This window comes from Musca domestica, unplaced genomic scaffold, assembly GCF_030504385.1.
Source record: "Musca domestica strain aabys unplaced genomic scaffold, Musca_domestica.polishedcontigs.V.1.1 29, whole genome shotgun sequence".
Classification (NCBI taxonomy): domain Eukaryota; kingdom Metazoa; phylum Arthropoda; class Insecta; order Diptera; family Muscidae; genus Musca; species Musca domestica.
Genome location: NW_026712296.1, coordinates 3,595,091 through 3,613,968, shown reverse-complemented (window position 1 = coordinate 3,613,968; position 18,878 = coordinate 3,595,091). Strand labels below are relative to the sequence as shown.

At 34.8% G+C, this 18,878-nt stretch overlaps 1 protein-coding gene across 1 annotated transcript in view; it reads right to left on the bottom strand.

Annotated features, from left to right (window-relative positions):
- Positions 1-18,878, bottom strand: part of LOC101899878 (titin) — a 139,111-nt gene that overhangs the window by 84,102 nt on the left and 36,131 nt on the right. The window lies entirely within an intron of this gene.

Below are 18,878 nucleotides of genomic sequence, written 5' to 3'. Positions count from 1 at the left end.
CCTTCGGTTGGCCACCAGAACTCAAGCGCTGGCCATGGTGATGGTGTGGGCCGCCATAGGAGCCGATGGTCACTCTCCACTCGTATTAATCGACCGTGGCATCAGAATAAATGCGGAATATTGGAGGGTGTATTACAACCTTGGGCGCACAAACATTTTGGCCGCAGACCTTAGACATTCCAACAGGACTCAGCACCATCACACTCAGCACATGCCACCCAAGAATATGAGGTTCCTCGCTTCATTTCCAGTGCACAATGACCACAAAACTCTCCGGATACCAATACGTTGGACTATTGTGTCTGGAGTATTTTAGAAAGCGGTTTCATTGGCCGTTTGAAGGCCATAATTCGTGCCAAAGGTGACCAATTCGAACAAATCTAAACTTATTCTAAAATTTGAAGCTATTTTCAACATTTAAAAAAATTTAAAAATTATGGCGTTTGACTTTGTTGCAGTTTTTTTTATCTCATCCTGTATACTTTCTCTAGCAATATGGCTGAGGGTATAAAAAAAATGTCCGAAAAATTGAATGTGCAACCATTGCCCAAGCAAGGTCTTAACTAATTTTGGCTGCGGTAAACTTTAAAACGAAAGATTTTGAAGACTTTTTGGTTCAAAAAGTAATCATTTGTCGATTATCCTTTTCAATAAAGGAACAACTAGAATATCAATCAAATTTTACCGAATTGGTGCAGCTGAAAATTTAGTGCGATGTATAAAGATTTGTTTGAAAATTTCATTCAAGAAATAATGAACACATTGTGCAAAAAATGTTCTGGTAGAACGAATCTAAAATTTTAAGGTTAATTTTTCGCTGACCTAACTGATCCCATATATACTGAGGGCAAGTCTACTTTCTAGTTTGTTTCTAGTTTTTCGATGCTTTTCAAATGCGAAATGTATGCAAAATTTCTAGATATAAAATAAAATCGGATAAAGGACCACTCTAACTTATTGCAATGGTGTTACCCTCGTGTCTGTACAAATTCAGTTGATTTAGTTTTGATCACCAGTGTACATGTATGTATGCAACAAAATTTCACAAGGCACTTTTGTGCATACAACCATACTTTTCTCATTTCTTTGTAACATTGACCAATCATCACAAGGGCTAATGATTAAGCATTAGCCTTAAAAATAATCTCACAAATTGAGACAAAAAAAAAACTTGGCCATGATTAGGTCATTGCTGAAATGGCGTATATTTGTCACACAACATGTGTCAAATGTAACCTTGTAAAGAATTTTCTGTTTGTTTCCAATTTTACAATGGCCGCATGATCGTCATTGTCATCTTTAGAATGTGATGTGAAACAGAATAACACCTCAATTTTATGCTAGACAAATTACATACGTACATATACATATGTAATATTGATGCATAGATGGATGGATGTATGGCCAATCATAAATAAGCTATTTCATATTTTCGGAAAAAAATAAATGAGTGATAAAAATTGTCTTGCATATTTTCATGGGTGCAAAAAATGTATGTATGTATGTGGAACAAAGCAGATTTTAGATATGATGTTGATGATGATGATGATGATTTTCATTGGCCGACTTTAATGTACCCTCAAAAATTGTTGGCATAAATATTTTGTCCCATAATTGACTGAAAACACTCGTAAACATAGCAAATTGTCAGAATAAATTAGTTTTAAAAATAACAAAAAAAAAAAAATGGAAATAATGCGAAGAAACCTAAAGACGAACGCACTCAAAATGGGGCGCTTCTGATACACATCGGATGAGAGTGTTTGTGTGAATGTGTGCACGTGTCAGTGTATGTTTTTGAAACCCACCCATTTTTTGGTTACCTTTGCCAATACAAACATATATACATATTTTATACAAACGTTCATACATACATATGTATAATTATAGACTTTCATAATCCCCATGCACAAGTCTACAAAAGATTTGTTTTTGGCATTCTGCAAAAATGTATTCCATTTTATATTTTCTTAAATTTCAAAAATTCTTGTTCTTGTTGTCATTTGTGGTCAAATATTATATAATATTTTGAAACAAAATACATACATACATACATAGATATGTACATATATACAGATATCTGTGTGTATATGTAAAATTATATTTTTTGCACATCATTAGACAACAGGCAACCTACATATGTTTGATTTTGCCTAAAAATATTCACTGTCCCAACTATTTTTAATCACGCTAATCACATATCACACAAACATGTTAACAATCAAAACATTGTTTTAGAAAAAAAAAGAAAACACAAAAAATTTTATGATTTTTGTTTTTTTCAAAATTAAAGTGACGCATGGCAATCTGGTGTCGGGCGAAATTGCTTGCATTTTCTTACACGCATATATATATACATATGGTGTTTGCTCATTTTTCTTATTAAAATGAAATATGACAAATAAAATGATAATAAAAAATACAAAAATGACAATTCTTTGTCGTTTATGATAGGTGACTGGTTGCTTGACTTGCTAGCCAAAAGGTGAAACAGATGATACCATTTTTTTTTTTGGTTTTAATTTCGAATGATGACATTGGGATTTGTCAAAGAATGTGTTAATGACACGAAAGAGAATTTTAGCGACAGTCCATAGAAAAACGACTCGGAAAATATGTATTTACATTTAAATAATAATAATTTGCCAATGAAATATAATAAATTGGACCATAGGGTCATTAGGTGGCAACAACTTTATTTAACAAAAAAAAAAAAGAAAAATATATAAATAAATAAATAAATAAAAAAAATTAAAAATTGAAGTGGATTAGCAACAAATGTGATTTGGATGGTAAAATTTTTCATTAAACCTTTTTGCGCACAACGAGGAATTCTAAGAGAGGAGGTCAATTGTCAAACTAAATATAGACATATGCCGACAGATGTATACCCTTAGCCAAGGTTCGATTATTTGAATATATTTCGATTTCTGTTATGATTATTCAATTGGAGTAGGTTCCGAAGGAATGGACCAATATTGGCTATTTCGTATAGGGCCTAAATCAATATGATTTAAATATTGTGACGTGTCAGGTTTGGACTACTTCCTTCACTTTAATGAGGTATGTGCTAATTTTTTAGAAAATGTTAATATGTGCGTGAGGTACCAGATATAGCGGACCAAAGTATTTCATTTTCACAGTTCATCTAATACAGATAAAAATATTGGTATGGGCAAAATTACCAGAAAATGGAACATTTATATCCAAATTTATGTGAAATCAAAAAATCTGATTAATTCCGTATTGATCTCATGTTTCTGGTTGGGAGAAATATTTAGTTATAGCAAATTGTAAAGAAACACTCACTTGTTTCTCGAGTTATGACAAATAAAACTGTATTGAAAACTGTGACCCTTTGTGGGTGAGGTACCAGTAGTGGTATTTGGTAGGTCTTAGCGACTACTTTGATTTCATGGCTAACTTACCGACAAATTTTGTAAATTACTAAAATTTCGTTACAGAAGAAATCTACCATCTTTATAACAGATCTTGTGTTGATAGAAATATTGATCTGTGTCAAGTCTGAATGGAATCGGATGTTATTTGCGCTTCCTGTTAATAAGTTTTATGGATTCTCAAAATTTTGACCCCTTTTTGGTGAAGGAATCAGAAGAAGTGGACCGATCTCTACCATCTTTATAACAGATATTGTGTTGATGGAAATATTGAGATGTGTGATATTCAAAATTTTGACCCTTTGTGGTGGAGTTATCAGAGGGAGTGGACCGATATATCCCATTTTCACACCAGACCTTGGATTAATAAAATTATTGTGGTGTCTATAATTTGAAGAGAACGGGACCCTCTGTGGGGGAGGTAACAGAAGGATGGGTCCGATCTGTATAGCAGATTTTGTGTTGATAGAAATATTGAAATGTACCAAGTCTGAATGGAATTGTATGTTAATTTCGTGTTTTATGGGCCTCATGGATATTCAAAATGTGACCCTTTGTATCCGATATACCAGCAGGAGTGGACCGATATCTTCCATTTTCGCACCAGTCCTTGGGTTAATAAAAATATTGTGATGTGTGTAATTTGAAGACAATCGGTCTCATACATCACATTTTATAAGAGTTATAATTATTAAAAATTTTGACTCTTTGTGGGGAAGGTACTTGATGGAGTGGACCAATATTGTCCATTCTCGCACCTGACCTAGCACTGATGCAAATGTTAGGATTTTGTAGCAAAATCGGACAGAGTTAAAACTATGCAGAGAGAGAGAGAGAGAGAATGGATAGTCCGATTTTGAAAATTTTCTTTGAAAATTTCGACGTGGGGAAAGTGCCAGAAGGAATAGACAAATATTGCCCATCTCCGAACTCAGTTTAAGTTTGACAATAATATTACGATATACCAAGTTTGGACGAAATCGGAAATACCCTTTCGTGAGTTATCGTGCGCACCAGGCAGCTAGACAGACAGACGGACGGACACCGCTAGATCGACTCTAAATGTCCTGAAACGGATTCGATCCAAAAAGAGACCCACGGTCTTCAACCGTTATTTGGATGAGGCACGTTTTGCATGTATCAAATGATATATTCTCTCTGTAGCCAAATGGCTGAGGGTATAAAAATATACTTGTCATTGTGAAATTGTTTTACCAAATAGTGAAAGTATTGTGATTATAAGGCTGGGGTGCTATCGGCCAGTTCGATCGAACGAAAATATGGCAGCTGTACGTGATGCTGTCGTTCAAACTCTATCCACCTCAATTCAACACCGAACTCAGCAATTTGGTGTCTCCGAATACACCACGCAACGAATTTTGACGAAAGATTATCATCTTCGTACATACAAAGTTAAATTCATGCAAGAACTGAAGTCAGCTAACCATGGACAGCGAAGGGAGTTCGTTAATTGGGTAACATGAAAATGCTGATTTTGTCAATAAAATCATCTTCAGTGATGAGATCTACTTCCATTTCAGTGGCTTCGTCAATAGACACAATTCCCGCAGAAGAAAATGGATCCTGAACGTGTCATTATGTGGTGTGGTTTTTGGGTTGGAGAAATGATTAAACCTTTTTTTAAGGGAAATAAGATAGGAGCCACCGGTCATACAGCTAGGCAATTTACAAAGCCGCTCTATAGACAATACATTCTTCTATGAAGTAAAAAAATGCATTCATTTACTTGTTTCAAAATGTTAAAAAATTAAAGAATATAAAAAGTACGGAAACACAGCCATTGCCTATTTTGTTGTATTTTATTTTTATTTAATTATTGCCAATAACAAAAATAAGAAGTGCTAGCCTAGCCAAACATATGGTGTCCAAGTGGCTCCTGACAATCAATTCCAAACCAAAAAAAAAAAACTAATGCCTTATTTTGTTGCACTCACGATGCAGATGCCAAAAAGCAACAACAATGTTATCTTATACATTTTGTTTAGGATTTGGCAGGGGGTTGTCGTTTTGAAATATTTACTGGCACCCCCTGCCGACGATCTCAAGTTCTCCAACTAAGAGAAATAAAATTTAAATAAAAACATATTGCATCTGGATGTTAAATATTTTGGGGTTTGATTTATACATCCTCATCCATTTTAAATATCAACAAAAAAAGGCAGACAGGCGGCGGACAGACAGATAGCCGAATAATGATGCCGGCAAACATGCCTACTGCACTTATTGAGAATACGTAAACATTTTGTACTTGCTGCAGCCGAAAACAATTCGACAATGTTGTTGTCGAATAATTTATTAAGATTTTTATTTGTTTACATGGGAGAGAAAAAAAGTGTTGTTGCTATTTTATAGACATTTTTTGTTTATATTTTGGGATACCATGGCAGAGGCATTGATGGGGGGAATAAAGTTGGATATATTTTCGTGCTGTAATAATGCACCCAGAAAAAATAGGTTTAAATGGCTTCTAGCTAGAATAGTTTTTCATTCAAAAATTTTAAATTCCAAAATTGGTTTGACAGTTCATTGTCCCAGCAGCTGTGTTGATGGGACCAACCCTTTTCTTCTACCATGATATAAATAAATCAGTAAGGAAAGATTAAATGTCGGACGGACCGACTATATGGTACCCTACATCACTAGGCGTATTTAGTAGAGCTCCCGTAACAGAAGAAGTTTATATAGGGAATTTATGTAAAGTAGATCATACCAACTATGAACCTTATTTGAATGCGTATCTTGACTTTAGAGTAATGACAATTTGGTATGAATCGATTTTCAACAAATTTCAACGTGCCAAATATGCTGTATGGTGCATGATATGACTTCGATAAGTATTATATAAAAAAAATATTTATTGCAGCAATAGATATACCGGAGCGAGTTCCACCAAATGGAGAAATTCGGTTGAATATGAAAAAATCTATCCAATTTTGGGTAAAATTGGATGAAGATGTAGATCGAAGATATATATAACTCCGGTAGCAAATATCATATTGTTATGGAGTGCAAATTACGTATGTGAGGGGCAACATTTTAGGCACTTATTTCTGAGCTGTATCTGATATCTGGTACCAAAGATCATTGTTGTGGAGGGCATATTACGCAAGTGAGGGACATTAACACCAAACCGGATGTAACATATATATGGGAGCTATAGCTATATCTGAACCGATTTTCACAAACTTGAAGTACTTGTTTCTAGGATGAATTCAGTCAGAATAGCCAAAATTTAGTACATTTGGTCTGATATTAGCCATTTGGTGCACCATAAACCTGAAATCGGATAAAGATATATACAGGGTGAGGTGAAAAAAACGGCAACCAACTTCTGACTGCTGTCATTTCTCAGCCGATCGTTCGACACCTGTTAAAATTATTTCAGTGACAGCTCATTATATTGTTTACAAGCGTTCAAAAGCATTTTGGTAAGAATTTTTCAGAAAAAAAAAGTTAATCGTGATAGAGTTCAAGCGCGATAGTGTGATTTCTTCATATTTAGCTGGAAAACCACAAGTGGCTGTCGTTAGGGCACTCCAGCATTCAAATGTGCTCGTTATCGTGATGCTGGTAGCCGTTATCGTGATGCTGGTAGCCTGGTAGCGTAGCCCGACGCCAAGGAAGTCCACGGAAAAAACAAGCAACATCAGCAGAAATGGTTTGGAAAGTAAAGAAGCAACTTGATCCAAACCCGCAATCCAAACATATCGCAATCTTCCATTCGGAATAATATTGAAAAATGAGCTCGATATTCCATTCGGAATAATATTGAAAAATAAGCTCGGGTTAAAGCCATTGAAATTCCAAAAAGTGCAAGAGCACCGCAAATGAAAGAAAATAGAGCTAAAGAGTTGCTTCGCTTGGCCGAAAGTGGTGAACTCCGAATTTGGTTTTTTCCGATAAGAAAACATTCGTTGTCCAGCATTTTATAAACAAACAAAATGGTCGTGTTTACTTGCCAAAGAGGTCAGCTGAAAATATGCACCTTCGGTTGGCCTCCAGTATTCATGCACCGGTTATGGTGTGGGCCGTCATAACAGCCGATGGTCACTCTCCGCTCGTATTAATCGACGAATATTAAAATGCCGAATATTATCGCGAAAATATTCTGGAAGGTGTATTAAAGCCTTGGGCACGCAAACATTTTGGCCGCAGACCTTGGACATTGCAATACGACTCAACACCATCGCACTCAGCACGCGAATGGTTACAAAATGAGGTTCCTCGCTTCATTTCCAGCGCACAATGCCCACCAAAATCTCCGGATACCAAATCCGTTGGACTATTGTGTCTGGAGTATTTTGGAAAGCAAGGTTGGCACTAAAAAATACCAAAGTGTCGATCACCTCAAGCAAGCGCTTCGCCGGGAATGGGCCAAAATACCGCAGAACAACATTCGGGCGGCGTGTGACGGTTTCATTGGCCGTTTGAAGACCATAATTCGTGCCAAAGGTGACCAATTCGAACCAATCTAAACTTATTCTAAAATTTGATGCTATTTCCGACATTTTTTGCTTTTATTCAATAAAATTTAATTTATGGGAGCTGTAGCTATATCCGAACCAAATTCTCCAAATTTGGTGTACTTGCTTCTAAACTGAATTCGGTCGGGTGTGCCAAAATTCAGGTCATTTGGACTGATATTGGTCATTTGGTGCACAATTAACCCAAAATCGGTTGAAAATATATATGGAAGCTACATCTGAATTTGAACCGATTCTCACCAATTTCAATAGGGTTCGTCCTTGGGTCAAACAAATATTGTTCGGAAAATTTAATCTTGGTCAATTTTCAGCTTTACCTCGTGTAGAAATTTTGTGTCTAAACGGGCCATGAATTCCCTAGTTTAGGTATCGGTGTAAATAAGCCTTTGGATGCTTTCTAACGCCATTTTTCATCGCCTTAGAAATCTTCTAACCCAATTTCTGCTTAGGTTTGTATACATCAAATGCTACTCAGTTCATACATAGAGTACACACATATGTATGCATGTTCGTATCTGGTGCGATAAAATTTGTCTTCACCTCTACTTCCACTTTTTATTTGTAAAAAAAAACCAAACAACGCACATATGCTGCCTCATCCAGGAAATTTCTTCTAAAAATAGCTGCCGTCTGCCCCAGTAAATGAAAATATTATTTCTTTTCTCTCTCTCGAAACACAACAACAACAACAACACGAGATGTGAATTCATGACGCCGCCATTCAGCCAGCCAGACGCCCAAGGCACCTGAAATTACCAACCGACTACAAAGAAGACGCCTCGAGAGATTGTTCGTATAGAAACAATTGCGTTGGTAATTGCATCAAAGAAATCATTAAATTTATGGCGTTGTAAATTTAAAAGTGTTATTTAAAGTAAAAGTTTATTTTCTTTCAAATTCATATTTACTTGTTCAAAGAAAGTTTTGATTTCGGAGAAAAATAAATATTAAAGACATAAAAACATGGACTAGAACCATGATAGAAGAATACATGTAGATGCAACACGACTTTGGAACATTAATATGTCAAATAATTTTTAATGTTTTTTTTTTAAATACATTTTTTATGCGGCGCCAATCGGAGGTATGCATTTTTAACTATTTTTACAAAGCTTGAATAATTTTTCATTAAACAAGTAAAAAAGCTGTAAGTTCGGCCAGGCCGAACCATTTGGAACGAATTTGAAAATTTTCAAAAAAAAAAAAAAAATAATAACAAATAAATCCGTTAAAAATGTTGTTTAAATCTTAAAAATACCGAATTTTGCCGTTATATTGGGGTCAATACAAAGACGTCGACCTGCATAGGCAACTTTTGCCATAAGCCATTATTACAATATTCAAATATCAAACTTGAAAACCATATCCGGTGAATAATGTAACTAAAATCAATAAAATACCGAATATAAGGAGGTACCGTTATATCGGGGCTATACGAAGACATGGACCTGCATAGACATTTTTCTGTCACAGGCTCTAAAGTTCCTATTAGGAACTTTAAATGCGAAATTTCAAACAGTTTCGGTAAATATTGTACTTAAAATCATGAAAATACCAATTATAGGGAGATACTGATATATGGGGCCTATACCTGGACGATTATCTGACATAGACTGTAGACCTATTACGAACTCTAAATACGAAATTTTAAACAACTCCGGTTAATAATGTCGCTAAAATCATCAAAATACCGAATACTGGGAGGTAACCCTATATGGAGGCAATACGAAGACGTGGACCTGCATACGCAATTTTTTCCATAGGTTGTAGTACCCTTTAGGATTTTCCAATACGAAATTTGAAAAAACTCCGGTGAATAATGTCGCTAAAATCATCCAAATACTGAATACTGGGAGGTACCATTATATGGAGGCAATACGAATACGTGGACCTGCATACGCAATTTTTTTCATAGGCTGTAGAGCTCATCACAAATTCTAAATACGAAATTTGAAACGACTCCGGTGAATAATGTCCCTAAAATCGCCAAAATATCGAATATCGGGGGATAGCGTTGTATGTGGGCCATACGATATCGTGGACCTATATAGACAATTCTCTTCCAGGAGGTAAAGTGCTTAAAAAGAACTTTCAGCATGGATTTATAGGCAATTCCATTGAAAAATGTAGCTAAATTCATCAAAATACCGAATAACGAGGGGCGACGTTGTATGGGGGCTATACGCTATCGTGGACCTATATAGACAATACTCATCCAGGGGGTAAAGTACTCAGAAGGACTCCTTATGTGGATTTTCATACAATTTTATTGAAAAAATTGGCTACAATCATCAAAATACTAAATATGGGGGGTACCGTTATGTTGGGGCTATACAATATCGTGGCCCGAATCTGGTTGAATATATCCCGATTTGACAAAAAAATCCTGATAATGTGGGTTAATCCGACTAAAATTTTCAAAAATAAGTAGATTTAATTCATGCCTAGAAAAGTGATCACAAATAATAGCTAAAAACGCCGAAAACTCAATATTTAAGGAGTTATGGCTATTTTAAAATATTCAATAATTCATGCCTAGAAAAGTGATCACAAATAATAGCTAAAAACGCCGAAAGCTCACTATTTAAGGAGTTATGGCCATTTTAAAATATTCAATAATTCATGTCGATATGACCACCTGTATTATTCTACCATGGAACACATGATTAGTTGATGAAATAGGAAATGTATGGGAAGTTTTAGAATTTAATAATTTAAGACAATATTCATAAAAAACCCAACATTATTTCATCGAATTCGGTTCGAAATTAAATTAAATCCTTAATATCTTTTTAATGGCACATCAAAAGTAAAACAAAATTATTTTTATTGATCTTAAAATCTCTGAATTATCTGTTTTTATCAGATTCTCCCCCAAACTATATCTATAAAATGCTCAATAGTATAATATCTCTCATGATGGCAATGAAATTATTTTCAAGGTTAAAAGACAAAAAGAAAAAAATGTGCTGCCCACGCCCTCAAAACTTTTTAAATAAAATATTTGATTTAATTGAAACATATATATGATTTTTCTCAAACAATATAAAAATAAATTTTGTTTATTAAAAAAAAAAACAAAACAGAATGAAAACAATTTATTGTTTAATATTTGAACAAGATTAGGATGAGTGTATTTCACACCAACAACTATTTTCTAAAAATAGTTACCCATTTGAATTTATGATAATAAAATCGGAAAAATTTTAATTGCCAAGCGTTTGTGTGTATATACATTTGTTTATAATTTATAAATAATATACAGTGATAGCAATGATATCCATAATTGTTATTGTTTTTACTATATTTATATTTGAAAAGATATGAATTTATCAATTATTTAATAATTTTGTATTTGTGTTTAAAAATTAAGACAAATTTTGAAAGTGTTCAAGATATATGTGTATGTAGACTGACGTTTGGACGGAGAAAGTGCAAGTGCTTAATGCTAAGCATGGTAGAAGATTAAAGGTCGTCACATCGACACAGCTGTTGGGACAATGAACTGTCAAACCAATTTTGAAATTAAAAATTTTAAATGAAAAATTATTTAAATTCGCAAAACTTTTTGAAAAATGCATATCATAACTACCTCCGATTAGCATCGTATAAGAAACATTTTAAAAATGTTGACATAGCAATGTTCCCTGTTAAGATTCTCAATTCCACAGCGATAAGTCAACAATCGATACCTCAACGATTAACTGTTGCCATCATAGAAAAACCATCGCCAAATTAGAAGCTAAAGCCTTTTTTAACAAAAGGAATTATTTTAATAAATAAAAAATAAATCCGAATAGCCGGAGTCTTGTAATTGAAAATAGCATTTCATTTATGTAAAGGTGAGAGTATATAAAAGGCTTTTTTGACTGGCTTAAGACAGCGCACGGCTTCTTCGTAAAAGAGCAAAGACTCGTAAGGTAAACAAGTGTAAATGATGGGCTAAAATCGAACTAAGTCAACCAAAACTCCTTTGTTGAGGTGAGAATACATAAACCGGGCTTAAGTCATCGGCTTGCTTCTTTGGGAAAGAACAAAGTTGCTTGGAGCCAAAATCAAACTAAATCAACCTAAAACTTCGTTGTTCCTCTACGAAGAAGTCAGCCGATGACTTAAGCCAGTCAAAAGAGTGTTTGATGTATTTTCACCTTCCTTGTTGTGTTGTCTAATATTGATATACAGGGTGAGATGAAAAAACTGAAACCAACTTCAGACTGCTGTCATTTCTAAGCCACTCGTCCGACATCTGTTAAAATTATTCCAGTGACAGTTTATTAAATTAAATTATTATTAAATTTAAATTTTCCAGAAAAAAAGTTATTCGTGATGGAATTCAAGCGTGATAGTGTGATTTCTTTATATTCGGCTGGAAAACCAGAAGTGGCTATCGTTGGAGCACTCCAGCATTTAAATGTAAATAAATCTTTTATGCCTCGTACGATCGCTCATTACCGAGATACTGGTGGCGTAGCCCGACGTCAAGGAAGTGGACGGAAGAAAACAGCAACATCAGCCGAAATGGTTCGAAACGTAAAGAAACGACTTGATCGAAACCCGCGTCGCAGATGCCGAAAAATGGCTCGTTAGCTGAACATATCGTAATATTCCATTCGGCAAATATTGAAAAATGAGCTCGGGGTAAAGTCATTGAAATTCCAAAAAGTGCAAGATCTTACACCGCAACAGAAAGAAAATAGACTCAAAAGAGCAAAAGAGTTGCTTCACTTGACCGAAAGTGGTGAACTGCCGAATTTGGTTTTCTCCGATGGGAAAACATTCGTTGTCCAGCAGTTTGTAAACAAACAAAATGATCGTCCATCATCGTCACCATCGTTTGGCCACCAGAACTCAAGCGTCGGCCATGGTGATGGTGTGGGCCACCATAACTGCCGATGGTCGCTCTACGCTCGTATTAATCGACCATGGCATCAGAATAAATGCCGAATATTTTCGCGAAAATATTCTGGAGGATGTATTAAAGCCTTGGGCACGCAAACATTTTGGCCGCAGACCTTGGACATTTCAATAGGACTCAGTAGCATAGCACTCAGCATGCGCCAACCAAGAATGAATCCAAATGAGGTTCCTCGCTTCATTTCCAGCGCACAATGGCCACCAAAATCTTCGGATACCAATCCGTTGGACTATTGTGTTTGAAGTATTTTGGAAAGCAAGGTTGGCACTAAAACATACCAAAGTGTCGATCACCTCATGGGCATCGAGAATGGGCCAAAATACATTAGAGCAACATTCGTGCAGCGTGTGACGGTTTCATTGGCCGTTTGAAGGCCATATTTCGTGTCAAAGGTGACCAATTCGAATGTTATGCTATTTCCGACATTCTTTGCTTTCATTCAAAATTTAAAAAAAAAAATTAAAAATTATGGCATTTAACTTTGTTGCAGTTTTTTTATCTCACTCTGTAAAGTGAAGGAAATAGTCGATATAGTCCAAACCTGGCACGTCGCAATGCTTTATCATATTTATTTAGGTATGATACGGACTATATTGTCCCATTCTTTTGGAACCTACCCCATAAAGGGTCAACAATTTGAATAACCATTACAGAAGTCGAAATGTATTTAAATGATCGAACATTATCTGAGGATATACATCTGTCGGCAAAACCGACTGATACTTTTTAACTTGTTGTCCCAAAAATGTACCGGTTGTTTTCCATTTTCACATAACGATTACAAGCCATTTTTGAAAAAGGAAAACTTTAAAACTTTTCCTTCATTATTCTTGCCCTCTCAAGGTTACATTTCAAATATCCTTTCTATTTTGTTCATTTTCCCCGAAGGAAAATGTTCAAGAATTTTTCTAGCAAAAGCTCGCTTGGAATTCACCATTGAAATATTTTTAACGGTTGCAATAGCAACAAAAACAACAAAATTTCTATTGCATTTTAATAAAATACATTTATCATTTTGCATTATGAAAAATTGCGCTGCCTTTCAAAATTTAATCGAAATAATAAAAATAATAAATATTTGTGAGTGGTTGGGTGGGTGGGTGTATGGATGGCTTATGCAGAGGAAAGGTGACCATAAAAAAGTTGGTGCTTTGCGAAAAAGCCTCTGTGAGCGGTGATGTGGATGATCAACATCATGGTCATGAATATTTCTTTTAAAATTAAATTATAACGTAATATATAGAGATTCCAAAGGTATACACACATACACATGCACATGTATTCGGAGGGCTAGGTAGACTGATGAGTCATGTTTGCGATTATTGGTCATCCCATCACCGAAACACTTGTCAATAAACAACAACATTTGTCATTTCGAGCAAGCCAGCCAGCGGGCGAAATGATGATGAATCAAGGTGTGAAAAATAAATTTAATTTAGTCATTCAAATTTGAATTTCAAAAAAAAAAACGAGAAAAGACAAGGAATCCACCAAGAAAGCCAAAAATATTGATTCCCATTGTTGTTATTTTTTAAATATATTATTTTCTTTGTTCGTCAGGAATAGGGGAATTAGTCAATCATTTAAGGAAATTTATTTACAATTTCTTTATTTTTTTCGGGTTTGTTTCAAAATGAAAGTGAAAATCGAACATTGCTTGTGTGTCATGTTAAGACAAATAAAGAGATTTGTTTTCTTTCGCTTTCGATTCGAAAGAAATGGAAGCAAATTGTTCTTTTTTTGTGATTTTCTTTTTTTTGGCACAAGTTATAAGTGTGGCACATGGCCCATATATATACATGTTTGTGTGTATGTATGTTTGCAAACATATCTACATATTTATGGATAGAAGATAATCCTCTGTCATTTCTTTATTGCCATAGAAATGAATTGTGCGTGTTTGGTGTTGATATATATAAATAGACAATGCATATATATGTATATGTATGTATGTATGTATATTTATATCAGTATCTGTCTACATGTTAAACAGGTAAAGTTTGTTTTTTTGTTTTTCTTGTTGTTCTGTCTAGTTTTGGAAAATGGAACACACTTAATTTGTTGAGAGAAAAATCAAATTTAACGGCTAAATGGCAACACAATTAACAACATCACTTTGCCGTGGTGAATAAATGGCAGGTAGCAGTGTTTTCAATGTAGTGGATTTTACGCGTTTTTTTGTTAGATTTTTTTAAATATTCAAATAGTCTTTCATTGTAATCGATCGGGTGTTTACACAGGAACTTTTTTCTAAAAACATTTAATTAAGAAGTTAAGAAGTATCAGTCAAAGTTCGACTATTAAAATATATCCGGACGTCTGTTATGATTATTCAAATTGTTGACCCTCTATGGAGTAGGTTCCGAAGGAATGGGCCAGTATTGCCCATTTCGTATCGGACATAAATAAATATATATGAGATATGTGATAATTTTTAGAAAATATTAAAATGCGAGTGAGGTAACAGATATAATCGGCCGAAATATTCCATTTTCACACTTCATCTAATACAGATACAAATATTAGTATGGGCAAAATTACAAGAAAATCGAACATTTATATCCAATTTTATGCGAAATCATAAATTCCATATTCATCTCAGGTTTCAAGCTGAGAGAAATATATAGCAAGATATAGCAAGTTGTAAAGAATCACTGAGTTGTTTCGCATGTTATGACAGATACAAGTATTGAAAATTGTGGACCTTTGTGGGTTAGGTACCAGAAGGGGTTCGCAGATATATATCATATTCAGAACAGATCTTGCGTTTGCAGAAATGTTTCTGTGTGTGAAATTTGAAGAGATTTGTATGCTTATTATATCAAGAATCTTGAAACTTATGTGGGGGAGGTACCAGAAAAAATGGTCCGATCTGTACCATCTTTATAACAGATTTTGTGTTAATGAAAATATGAAGATGTACCAAGTCTGATGTTAATTTTGCTTTTTATGAGCTTCATGCATATTCAAAATTTTGACCGATTTGAAATTTGGACCGATATATCCCCTCTTTATAGCAAACCTCGTGTTAGTAGAAATAATGGAATGTGCATAATTCGAAGAGAACCGAATGCTTACTTCGGTTTTTATGATCGTTTTGGTTAAAACAGATCTTGTGTTAATAGAAATATTGAGCTGTCCCAAGTCTGAATGGAATCGGATTTTAATTTCACGTTTTTTGAACTCATGAACTCATTTTGAACCTTTGAGGGGGAGGTACTGACATTGTTCATTTTCGTACCTGGCCTAGCACCAATGCAAATATTAGGATATGCAAAGTTGGAGCAAATTAGGATTGTCGTTTCTCTTACTGTGAAGTTAAATATTTATACCCTACAACACTATGTGTTGGGGGTATTATAAGTTTGATTGGGCCAAAAATTATGTAACACCTCGAAATATTGATTTCCCACATAGGAAAGTATATATGGATCTTCCTAGCTCGCCGAGTTGAGTCGATCTAGCTATGTATGTCCGTCCGTCCGTCTGTCCGTCTGTCCGTCTGTCCGTCTGTCCATGTTAATTTGTAATCACTCTACAGGTCGCAATTATGGCCCGATCTCCACGAAATTTAGAATGGAGGTGGGGCTAGGGTCAGAATAGAACCCTATTTCTTTTGCAGATGATCGCATAATATTTAGGGGTCGAAATGGACCAAATACTTAAAAAATGTCGGATTTTGCAGTAGCTTTACAGGTCGCAGTTATAGACCAATCGACGCGGAACTTCGCATGTGGCTAGAGTTTAGGGCGGGGAAGAAGCCTACCAATTTGGGTGGTCATCGGATAATATTTAGCGGGTAAAATAGACCATATCTTTTGTGTTGAAAAAATTCAAAATTTTTCATTAAACCGCGAATATTTTAAATCCCGGCGAAATCACAAAGCCATGACAAGGTTACTTCTGATCTTTACATTGATGTTAACATCCATCAAATCGGATATATAGCAAAATATGTGCGATATATATGTCTATCAAAGAAGATATGCTTGAAAGATCTCTTATATGTCGAGAACGGCTGAACTGATTTCGACAGTTCTCATTAATTCAGAATGGCCTCTTGGCAGGAAAGAAAAAACGTCTAAAAAATCGCATAAAAATATCTCTCTAAAGAGGAAAACATTGATTTTGTAAAATTTTCTCATATTTTTTCAATTTTGTCATATTTTTGGCATATTTTCATTTTGAATTAAACATTTGGTAATATTTCTACAGCTAACAAAACTAAGTAGTTAGGATATCAGGATATCATATACAGATCGCACTCATGGCCCGATCCTTACGAAATTTTGCATGGGGATAAGATGAGGATCAGAGTAGAAGCCTACTCTTTTTGGAGATGATCGCCATATATTTAGGGGTTGAAATGGACCAAAAACTGCAAAATTGTCAGCAGGTCGTAATTATCGCCCGGTCCTCACGCATATTTAAGTGGGGGTTACCGGACATTGCAAAAGCCAAGCAGTTTTGGATGGCCATCCAAAAATATTCAATGTGTGAAGGAGTTTGCCAACTTTTGTAGACAAAATACGAAAATGTCCATTCCAGAGACTTTTTGGAGAATTCACAAATACAGGAAAGACGCACTTCTGACTATGTCGTTAACGCTGATTTCGTTGAAGAATATAGTCATATGTCTGTATCCCATATAGATGCGTTTCAGTCAAAAACCAATAATAAAAGTTAATCTTTTGCCACTTTTGAGAGATTATAGGTGTTTGGGAAATATTGGTTCCAGATCTGGGAAGACCATTTACGTGCAACATCTTCCAATAAATTGGAAATGAGCAAATTAGTTAAAGTTGCTATTATTCGAAAATTAGAGAACGAAACCTGATGGTTTTCTTTTATTATTTGTCACAATATCTTGTGGAATTCTTTCGAGTATCTCGTCTATATAAACTGTATCGTTTATTATAGTGTTGTAGGGTATTCAACGGTCGGCCCCGCTCGACTGTAGCCTTTGCTTACTTGTTTTTTTTAATTTCGACCCCTTGTAGGGGAGGTACCAGAAGAAGTGGACCGACATATTCCATCTTCACACCAGATTTTGGGCTAACAAAAGTATTGTGATGTGGGTAATTTGAAGACAATCGGACACTTATATCGTATTTTATGAGTTATAGTTATTCAATTTTTTACCCAATTGTGGGGGAGGATTTACTTGATGGAGTGGACCCATATTCTCCATGACCTAGCGCTGATGCAAATACTAGGATTTGGAAAGTTGGAGCATAATCGGATGATGCTTTCTCTTTCTGTGCAGTAAAATATTTTCTTTGAAAATTTCAACATTTTGTGGGGGAGGAACTGTATCTAAGTTTGACAATAATATTACGATGTACCAACTTTGGATCAAATCGGATATTCCCTTCGAGAGTTATCATGCGCACCAGCCAGACACACGGACGGACGGACATCGCTAGATCGATGTCCCGAAAGGGACATTTGGAGTCGATTTGGAGTTATTGCCAAATAATAAAAGTGTTCACAGCCTTAAGCTTGGCAAAAGGTTAAAAAGATTAGCGAGATCTAAATCCTTCGATAAAATACTAGAAAAATCTAGCAAGAAGTCTTCCATTATTGAATTGTTAAAAATCATTTTTTTGGAAATATAATTGAAAAAAAAATTAAATTAAAAAATCATAATCTATTAAAAAATCATAATCTTCTTTCGAAAAATTTGTAAATATTTTCGGCTATATATAGAAAATATTAGCCATCGTGTATTAATATAAACTTATATTAATAAATTGATGTATCAATTCTAAAAAGGTAACAAATCCTATTGATATATGTATGCCTCAAGCAAATCACCAGTGAAACATCGGAAAAATGTGTCATGCGATATTTTCATAAAGACCTGTCATCGTGATACATATGTGGTAACAAATTTTAAAATAAAAGGTGAAATAAGACACAAAAAGTCTATTGAAAAATTTCCTAATTATACATTTAGATCGACCAATATTTTTTGGTTGGCTGCAACTTTATTGGTAACACTGGCAGTAAACATCACAACATCACCACCACAGCAACAACACAAGTCAACAACACATT